Below are 10032 nucleotides of genomic sequence, written 5' to 3' on the forward strand. Positions count from 1 at the left end.
AATGCTAAACTGCACTGGCTGGGTTTGTGCACAGTCTTGTGGCACTGTGTGTTTATCTTCGGTGGAGGAACACAGATGAACGTCCTAAGTAAGTTGCAGAATAATATCAACTACTTCCTTAGGAAGCAGGGATTTTATACAAATGTATTGCTTTCTTTATTGTTCTTTGATCATCTCTAGTCTTAAGATATCAACAACAGATTTTGCATCTCAGTATGTGTTGTCTAGTGAAATGATGGGGCAATACAGCATCCTGTAATTTTAATGCTACGGTGTTCCATAATAGTTAGTTGTGGACTAATGTATAGTTATGGATTTCTTCTCTAGGCATATTACATAGCATGTGGAATTAGTGTTTTATGGTAATGCCTTCATGTTTTATCTTTTTATAAGAAATTCGAATAATTCCTTTCAATTGCAAAAAGTAAATAATGAAAACTTTCCTGACGTGAGGTTTTTTACAGTCAGCTCATATTGCTAATCTAGGCTGATTTTCCTTTTTCTGCACAGATCCTCAGTATTGGCAAACCTGTCATGAGAGTCAAAATAAGTTATTCTCATGAAATTGCATATATTTACATTTTTCATAATTTGCACAGGAAATTACATCTTATGTACCTTAATGGGAATGATTTGTGATCAAATGACTCTATATCCCTTGGTTTGTCTCCTGGATTTAACAATCAACCAAATGGTATTGTCTTTTGCAGATTAGTTTCTTCTCTATGCCTCCAATCCCTTCGCTATTTTTAGAGCACTTGGACATAGGATAATTGCTGAGATAAAGCATTTGAAATATACCTGGAGACCTTTGTTTATATTTTCTTGTTTGGATTGTATAACACCATACCCATGTAAATTACAATAATCTTAAAAGTGTTCCTTCCAAAAACACAATATTTAAGATTATTGTAAGACTGTGGGAACGGTGTCAAATTCAGGTCTTTCAAACAGTAGCAGTATTCTGAAGAAAGAAAACTTTCTTATTGTGAGCAGGAGAAATTCAGCAAAGGTGTATGCCTTTGGAAATATGTTAGATCATTTAAAATATAACTGAGAAAAAAAAATAGATTGCACTAGCTCAAGATATTTGTGGATTATTGGATCCATCTGTCAGATAATGTGTTAATAATATTGCAAATCACTATGTATTGTAAACAGCTTTTCAAAATGACAATTATGCAGAGATCTTAAGAGCTGTCTAGAATGTCTCAAAGATGCAGATACCTGAATGAAATGTCAAGGGTTCTATAGTATCATTGATTTTTTTTTGTGAGGAGATGAAGACAGTTTCAGAAAATTGAGTTTTATCTGCCTATCATACACTTTTAAATTTATTGAGAACAATTCTTCTCATGCATACATGTACCTGCACCGCTGTATCATTAGGCAATTGTGGCAATGGAGTACTAGCAGTCCTGTATCTAGCCATAACTGCTTCATATACTTCTTACATTTCCCATTTGTGCCTGCTATTCTGCATCACCAGGTGAAGGGGTGCCATCCATCCTTTGTTTTGCTGCAGGTGCTGCTGCAGATAATGTTTACAGTGCTTCTCTGTATCTGTAACAATTCATCAACAGGTGATAAAATAAATCTAAAACTCAATGTACTGTCTTTACTGCCCTTTAAATTGCTGGTTTGTGTACAGCACTGTGGCACTGTGGGTATATCTTTGGTGGAGGAACCCAGCTGAATGTTCTAAGTAAGTAACATAGCCAGCACTGTGCATTATTTCTAAGAGCTACTTTGTTCTTAAACACATTTTCCACTACATGTTTCTATATTTATTGTACCAATGTAAAAAGATCTTGTTTAGTAATGTAGCAATTCATATTCTTGTACAATATATATACATTTGCACATTATCAAAAATTACAATATGTTTTTCTATTTGCAATCTGTAACCGTTATATGATTCTTTTAGGTAGAAAGAAAGGTTAGCCTACAAATAGGAATCCACATTTTCAATCATGTTACCTAGCTCTTTAGATGACTAATACCTTAAACTAAAATTAATAAACAGCAGATTTTAAGAATGTATTTTGAGCCTAAATATGTTGGGGAAAATGTGGTTTTCTTGTTGAATTGTGAAAGAGTATACTCTTAGTATTGATTTTGAAAACAGGTTCTTAAAGTTAGAATATTTTGTGTACCATCAGTCTAATATTACAGTTATCTAAAAAAATCAACCTGGTGCTGAAAGCCTCATATCTGATCTATATCACTCTAATTAAAAGGTACTAAATTAACAAATATGGTATTCAATGTTTTTCTCATTGAATTCAGAAATTGGACTACTAGTCTTAAGTTTAACTAAAATAAATCACATTTAACTGTGTGGAGATTGTCCTAAGTCTAGAAATCATTTAATGTCATCCTTATGTCATGTAAACCCTTAGGAAATATGACACCATCCTCTAGAAAGAACACTGTTCTTAAGAAGAACCAGAGTAGGTATGAAAATGGTTAAAAGTATTGGAAGCCAAAAAACTATGTTTGTAGTTCTGTATCTTAAGGACATTGAGATGCATACAGCCATCAATCTTTAATCCAGCTACAAATGCTAAACTGCACTGGCTGGGTTTGTGCACAGTCTTGTGGCACTGTGTGTTTATCTTCGGTGGAGGAACACAGATGAACGTCCTAAGTAAGTTGCAGAATAATATCAACTACTTCCTTAGGAAGCAGGGGTTTTATACAAATGTATTGCTTTCTTTATTGTTCTTTGATCATCTCTAGTCTTAAGATATCAACAACAGATTTTGCATCTCAGTATGTGTTGTCTAGTGAAATGATGGGGCAATACAGCATCCTGTAATTTTAATGCTACGGTGTTCCATAATAGTTAGTTGTGGACTAATGTATAGTTATGGATTTCTTCTCCAGGAATATTACATAGCATGTGGAATTAGTGTTTTATGGTAATGCCTTCATGTTTTATCTTTTTATAAGAAATTCGAATAATTCCTTTCAATTGCAAAAAGTAAATAATGAAAACTTTCCTGAGGTGAGGTTTTTTACAGTCAGCTCATATTGCTAATCTAGGCTGATTTTCCTTTTTCTGCACAGATCCTCAGTATTGGCAAACCTGTCATGAGAGTCAAAATAAGTTATTCTCATGAAATTGCATATATTTACATTTTTCATAATTTGCACAGGAAATTACATCTTATGTACCTTAATGGGAATGATTTGTGATCAAATGACTCTATATCCCTTGGTTTGTCTCCTGGATTTAACAATCAACCAAATGGTATTGTCTTTTGCAGATTAGTTTCTTCTCTATGCCTCCAATCCCTTCGCTATTTTTAGAGCACTTGGACATAGGATAATTGCTGAGATAAAGCATTTGAAATATACCTGGAGACCTTTGTTTATATTTTCTTGTTTATGCTGCCCATTTCCTGTAAATGGATTTTTACTGAACATATGTTGTATTCTCTTTCAATCATCTCTTTTTTTGTAATGAAATAAAGTAACATGGTCTATAATCCCATATTTACCTCGCACCGTAGTGCAATGTCAATAAGACCATTGCACCTACTTTTTTGTGGCTATGGCTATTCAACCACATTTAAAAAATTCATATCTTCTCAGAATTGTTCATTTGTTTCTTCCATTCAATACCTACTAAGACTTTATTCATGCCATGCATTTTCGTTCTTTGACAGAATCTATCTTGAGTTGGTCCAGTTTATGAAGTGAATTTTCCCATTAAAATACAAACAAATGAAGAATCTGTTTAACTAGTGACATTTCATATATAAGCTGCTGTTTAATGGGCTATTTAATAAATTAAATAAACTATCCAAACAACTAGGATTTGATTTAGAACCCTTCCAAGTACTTTCTATTAATAGAATGTATAATCCAAAAGAAAGAGCTTTCATTGCGACTGTGGTTTGTACCTATCAAATATTTTAAAAGGTGATAGATATCTGATAACATTAGAAAGTACAGATAATATATTATTTGTTTAAGATGATGCAATAAATCACTGAATTGACTTCAAATTTTCAGCTCTAAAAGTTTTAAAGTATTCATTGACTCCACTTTTCATCTTCTAAGGCGGATGAAATATGTAAAAACTGACTAGCAAATCATTTTATTGGCGTTGTTGCAATAACAGCAAGATTCAAGCATGTAATGATACAGAACAAACCCTTTTTCATTGTTTTCAATACTGTTACAAATTGCACGTAATTCAAATAAAATGTGAGATGTTTCCTCATTTGTGTTATGTGATAAGGTTATCCTCAGCAGATTACTCAGGTGTTAAGTCAGTTAGCTCCTATTAACTTATTTAATCTGTCATTTATTTCTGTACCAATCTTAATGGTATTCATCTGTAAGAGCAATAGGTTTTCCTTCAGCAGATCCGTTTAAAAATAAAAGTGTATAAGTAAGCTTTTGACAGCACATATACCAAAGTTCAAACACTTTTTAAAGCTCTATGGTTATGTGCTTGGACAATATACCATATACCAGTCTTTTTGTGCAATGACCTTGTGTCAAATAGGATCTTTTAAGCAGCTTTTATTAATATTTCTTAGTAGACCAGAAGTTGTAGCTCTTCAATTGCATTTAAGGTTCTCTGGAAGAGATTGTTCTAATTGTAATTTGGCACTTCAGTATCCTTTTATTTCCCAAAAAAGGAAACACTGTTTGCATTTCTAAATAGGATTGCATCAACAAATTGCAGCAAAATTATATGTTTTAGAAAAGCAACTGGAATTAGGGAAATACGTGTTGGTGCTGGAGACTAAAGTTCCTATACTATTTTCAAAGTACAAATAAACCTGTATTTCAATGGGACTACATTGTAAAGCAATAATCTAAAACGAATGCTGAAGTCAAGTTTTCTCGTCAGATAATTCTTTTAAAAAAATATGTTTTCCATGCTTTATCACATATGTCTGAATATGTCACTTTATTGTTTGGTTTAAAAGCCATTTAATAGAAGTTGCAAACAATGTTTCCCGGGCAATTGAATTTGACAAAGGATGATTAACCAAAAAATAACAAAATATTTGTTTTAAATGATTCCTATTTTCTCATACTTTTCCTAATTTTCTTGCAGCCGGTGAGACACAGGCTCCTACTCTGAGCATATTCCCACCCTCTCTGGAGGAGGTAGAGAAAAACAAGGCCACTGTGGTGTGTCTTCTCCAAGACTTCTATCCGGCCTCTCTGGATGTGACATGGAAAGTCGATGGTCAAATATTTACCAATGGAGTAGAGAAAAGCAGAGCTACCAAACAGAGTGAAAATAACCTGTTCATGGCCAGCAGTTATCTGTCTCTGCCCCCCATGGACTGGAGTGCAGAAAAGACAGTCACCTGTCAGGTCACCCACCAGGGAAAGACCTTTGAGAAATCTGTCAAGAAATCAGAATGTGTTTAATATTCAACGCCAGCTTTTTCCCTGTGGAACGTTGAAATCATCTCCTTATTACGGTTCGGTGATATATAATTTTAACACCCATCATTTTACGGTAAATAAACTGCGGCTTCCATGAGAAGAAGTACATTAAATTCTGGTATCAATGTGAGTGATTACAAAATAGTCTCTCCAGTTACTTTTGTTCCTCAATCTTATTTAACATTTAACCTGTAATGTCTCCTTTTCATCACGTAATTCAATCATTTAAACCTTAATGTACCACCAATGGGAAACTGCTGATCTATTCTGTGGCTCCTTAATTGTCTTTTGTATTGTCAATAAAATTTGTTTTTTTCATCACACAATATTTTGAAAATCTATTTCTTTGTATTTTGTTGCTAATTTCTTGAATATGCCTTAATATCAGTCAGTTAATACTGAAAAGATATGTCAATGGTTCTCCCTTGAAAATGTTTGCGAAATTCAGAAAATCATAATAAAAAGTGTTGCCCTTAGTTACCTCTGACGCCTTCCTTCTTCAGACCTGAAAATAAGACCTTACCTGTCTAACAAAGCACAGCAGAGCTATAAAATTCAATCTGGATATGGGTATGACTCCCTTTTGTTTTAGAATGCATGACACTTAGTTAAACAGACCGTCATGAACAAAACTGGATTTATTATCAGTTTTCATAGGTGGATCAGTGGTTTAGCGTTCTAGGGACAGTCTGAAGCTTAAAGTTGTCTCTCTCGAAGCATCTTTTGCTGTTAGACTTATTGCAGAACAGAAGTTTCTTTGTTTGTATGTATGGTTGTTTGCATGAATAGACTGATTAATGAATAGTTATAAAGATTTTGACATGAGACTGTAGTAAGTCAGAAGCAAGCGGTAGACTATATTTAAAATCCATGACATTGCTTATAAACGATTAGCAACGCTTGATGCATTTCAAAAGAGCCATACCTTATATTATTGATCAAACTTAACATCTCAGTTTCTGTCCAATGTTGCCACTAAACATGTATAAAACACAATACAATTTCTGGTTTCAATTTTTTCATGATATCCATATCAAAACATACCAAAGGTTCCTATGAAAACAGAGGCTTATATTTGAAAAATTTGTTGTCATTTTGTCTTAGGGTCAATAGCAGAAAAGGTCTACATATTCAGACAGATGCAGCTTGCACAATATAATATTCAGAAAAACATTACAATCTTATCTATCTTTTAACCAATGTACTGATTCTTATCAGCCACAATATAATATTCAGAAAAACATTACAATCTTATCTATCTTTTAACCAATGTACTGATTCTTATCAGCCACAAGTTACATCTACTGCTTCTCTAAAATCAAGATGTTCTATTGAGGTGATTACATCACCCTATATATTTGATATAACATAAAGAAATATAACAAATACTATGAGGAAAGAGAAGATATGGATTGATGAGAAGGCATATGATGAACATGTTCAATTATATAAATAAGGTCACAGTGTAAATAGACTTCATTAGAACAGTGTGGGGGTCACTTATAAAAACAAAATGCAGGAAATACCTACAATGTTATAAATAGATATTGGAAGGATGAGAGCTCAGGAGAAGAGCTAAGAAAAAGAGAAAAGTAGAGTGAGAATTGTAAGATATGGAAGAAGAGAATAGTAAATGTAGACAAATGTGAGGGGGAAATAAAAAATCAATATGAGAAATATTGACTTTGGGACAAGGAGGTGGGCGTAAGTAATAAGGGTTAGTAGCCTAGCCAAATTGAAAAGCAAGTAAGAGAGAAAGGATAACCGAAGGAAGGAGAAACTGACAATAGAAGTAATGAAAAATTATAGATGAGGAAATTGGTTTGAGAGGTTGTATGATAAGGGAACCCGTGGCTGCATGAAAGTAAAGTAGATGTGGGTGAATGAATCTGTTTCTTTGTATACATGGTGCAATGAAAAACACAGTCAGCCCCAGGGAGATGAGACTTGGCAATGCCCAGAGAGTTGATTGTATTCTAAGTAAGGAACCAAGTGTAATGCAATGTTAATTTTATTAACTGAGATTGACTCAAATAAGCATCAAAAGACAATCGTCATGTGAATTGTTAAACCCTTATTCTTGGAATCAATTGGTATTCAATTGTGAAGGGTGCTTCTCATTTCCCTTTCACTGCGATCAGTTTTCCAGCACTACCAAGCCAGTAGTGAAATATTAGCATGCATTTGCACTGGGTACTTGTGGTAAATCGTCCAATTTACAGAACACTTTGAAGCCCATATAAAGCAATCAACTAGTGAATTCCAAAAGTGGATTTTGCTTTGAAGGGACTACTTTCAGCACAAATGTGAGATTATTTCAAAGCTACACAACTTTTAATAGGCCCAGTGACATGACAGAAGCCCTAAAACTTAGTAGAAATCGAAGTATTTTGATTTTGGTTACATTTAGGAAACATTCACCAATATTGTTTCCGAACAACACCAACTATAAAGTTCCAGGCCACCTGAACCAGAGATGGCACACTGAGTTTAGGATGGCATCTAGGTAAGAAAAGTAAAGAAGTGATTAACAGGATGTAGGCTATCCTATTTTTACAACGGTTGCCTTTGGGAATAGATAGGAACTAAATGCAAGTTACAGTAAAACTTTCAGTATTGTAAACACTTATACTAAATGCATAAATCTTTCATTCCATAAAAAATGACAATGTCAATTTGTTGAGCTCTAGTGAAACATATAAATATCTGCAGCGAGGGACTCCTACAAAAGTTATACAGCAGAGTCAGAGGCAAAGATTTCCTGCTAGTGACTTTGAGAAAGGGCTGATCATGGTAGCAGCTTGTCAGGCACCAGATATACACTGCACACTTTGAATGGAAATGATGTCCTTTACGATGCATTTTACATCTCCACTCAATGTAAATAGTATTTTGGAAATACTTGATTATAGTACCCTTGAAATATTTACTAGATTAAATTATTTGTACTCCTTTATAATCCTAGACAATTAATTATGCTATTCCTACTACTGAAATTATTTGACAATCTCCCATAGGTGTCTAACCCAATGAGAGCACCACTACTAGACATGGACTATTAGGAATAATGAAACTCAGCAGACTTCTGGGATTCTGGGTTACAAAGAGACCCTCAAGCTCATCATTACTTCTGCCGAACCAAAGGGCAGTATATTGAGCTGATTGGCTATTCATTGTCTTACTGCCAAACCCATATTAAATGCAGTCCCAGAAGAACAGCTGAGTAAATAATAATATTTCAGATTCTACACACAATCTGTAATTTGTGGGCTCTAATTTCTTGATCTTGCTAACATATAGTTGATGTTCAGCAAGGTAAGTCAAAATATTGAGAGCTCATGTACACCTCATTGCCTTCCTAACCCCTTCCCTGCTGGCCCGATTCCGCCCCCGTGCGGTAAACAAACGAACAGGGGCGGGCCATGACAAACCCCAGCCGTCATCAGCACACGAGCACCGTAGTGCATGACGGCTGGGGTTCGTCACCAGCATGGAAGGGGTTAAAGTCAGCATACCGTCAGATCATGCATATTCCAATCCTTCACCTAAAGAAGGTGAAAGAAAATGTCCCATAAATCATGTGGGGACAGTTTTTGTATAGCAGTACATCACAGTGGTGGATCTTTGGTGGAGGCACCCAAATGAACGTCCTTTGTAAGTAGAATCATTAATCCTCTACATTATTTTTCAAGGATATTTATTTAAAACCTTCTGGAGTGTTGCTTTATTTGTCCCTAAATCTATTTGTAATGCTTTAACTGATGGACATCAACGTATCATACATGTGTACATCTGTCTACTTTTGAAGCAAATAAATGGACAATACAGTCAAGTACTAAATTACTATGAATTTCCAATTTTTTATCTTTTGCCAGACGTACTTAATATTTTGTGTTGCTTTGTTTGAGATGACAGAAAAAAAAGCTAGATAATAGTTTAAAAAGGGATTTCCTTTCAAAATGTTCCTCTCTCATAATGGACTTTTCTTTCTGCACATTGTCAGGATTTTCTATCAACATCCTACAGTTGGACCACTTTGTACTGTTTGACTGTGTTTGGATTGTATAACACCATACCCATGTAAATTACAATAATCTTAAAAGTGTTCCTTCCAAAAACACATTATTTAAGATTATTGTAAGACTGTGGGAACGGTGTCAAATTCAGGTCTTTCAAACAGTAGCAGTATTCTGAAGAAAGAAAACTTTCTTATTGTGAGCAGGAGAAATTCAGCAAAGGTGTATGCCTTTGGAAATATGTTAGATCATTTAAAATATAACTGAGAAAAAAAAATAGATTGCACTAGCTCAAGATATTTGTGGATTATTGGATCCATCTGTCAGATAATGTGTTAATAATATTGCAAATCACTATGTATTGTAAACAGCTTTTCAAAATGACAATTATGCAGAGATCTTAAGAGCTGTCTAGAATGTCTCAAAGATGCAGATACCTGAATGAAATGTCAAGGGTTCTATAGTATCATTGATTTTTTTTTGTGAGGAGATGAAGACAATTTCAGAAAATTGAGTTTTATCTGCCTATCATACACTTTTAAATTTATTGAGAACAATTCTTCTCATGCATACATGTACCTGCACCGCTGTA

The 10032-nt window shown here is 34.2% G+C and overlaps 1 long non-coding RNA gene across 1 annotated transcript; it reads left to right on the plus strand.

The window, feature by feature from the left end:
• Positions 1 to 1637: 1637 nt before the first annotated feature.
• LOC147678971 (uncharacterized) lies at positions 1638 to 5750 on the plus strand. The gene is made up of 2 exons (XR_015300861.1): positions 1638 to 1705; positions 5084 to 5750. It is a non-coding gene; the product is annotated as an uncharacterized LOC147678971 (long non-coding RNA).
• The last annotated feature ends 4282 nt before the right edge of the window (positions 5751 to 10032 follow it).

This window comes from Lissotriton vulgaris, chromosome 11, assembly GCF_964263255.1.
Source record: "Lissotriton vulgaris chromosome 11, aLisVul1.2, whole genome shotgun sequence".
Classification (NCBI taxonomy): Eukaryota; Metazoa; Chordata; class Amphibia; order Caudata; family Salamandridae; genus Lissotriton; species Lissotriton vulgaris.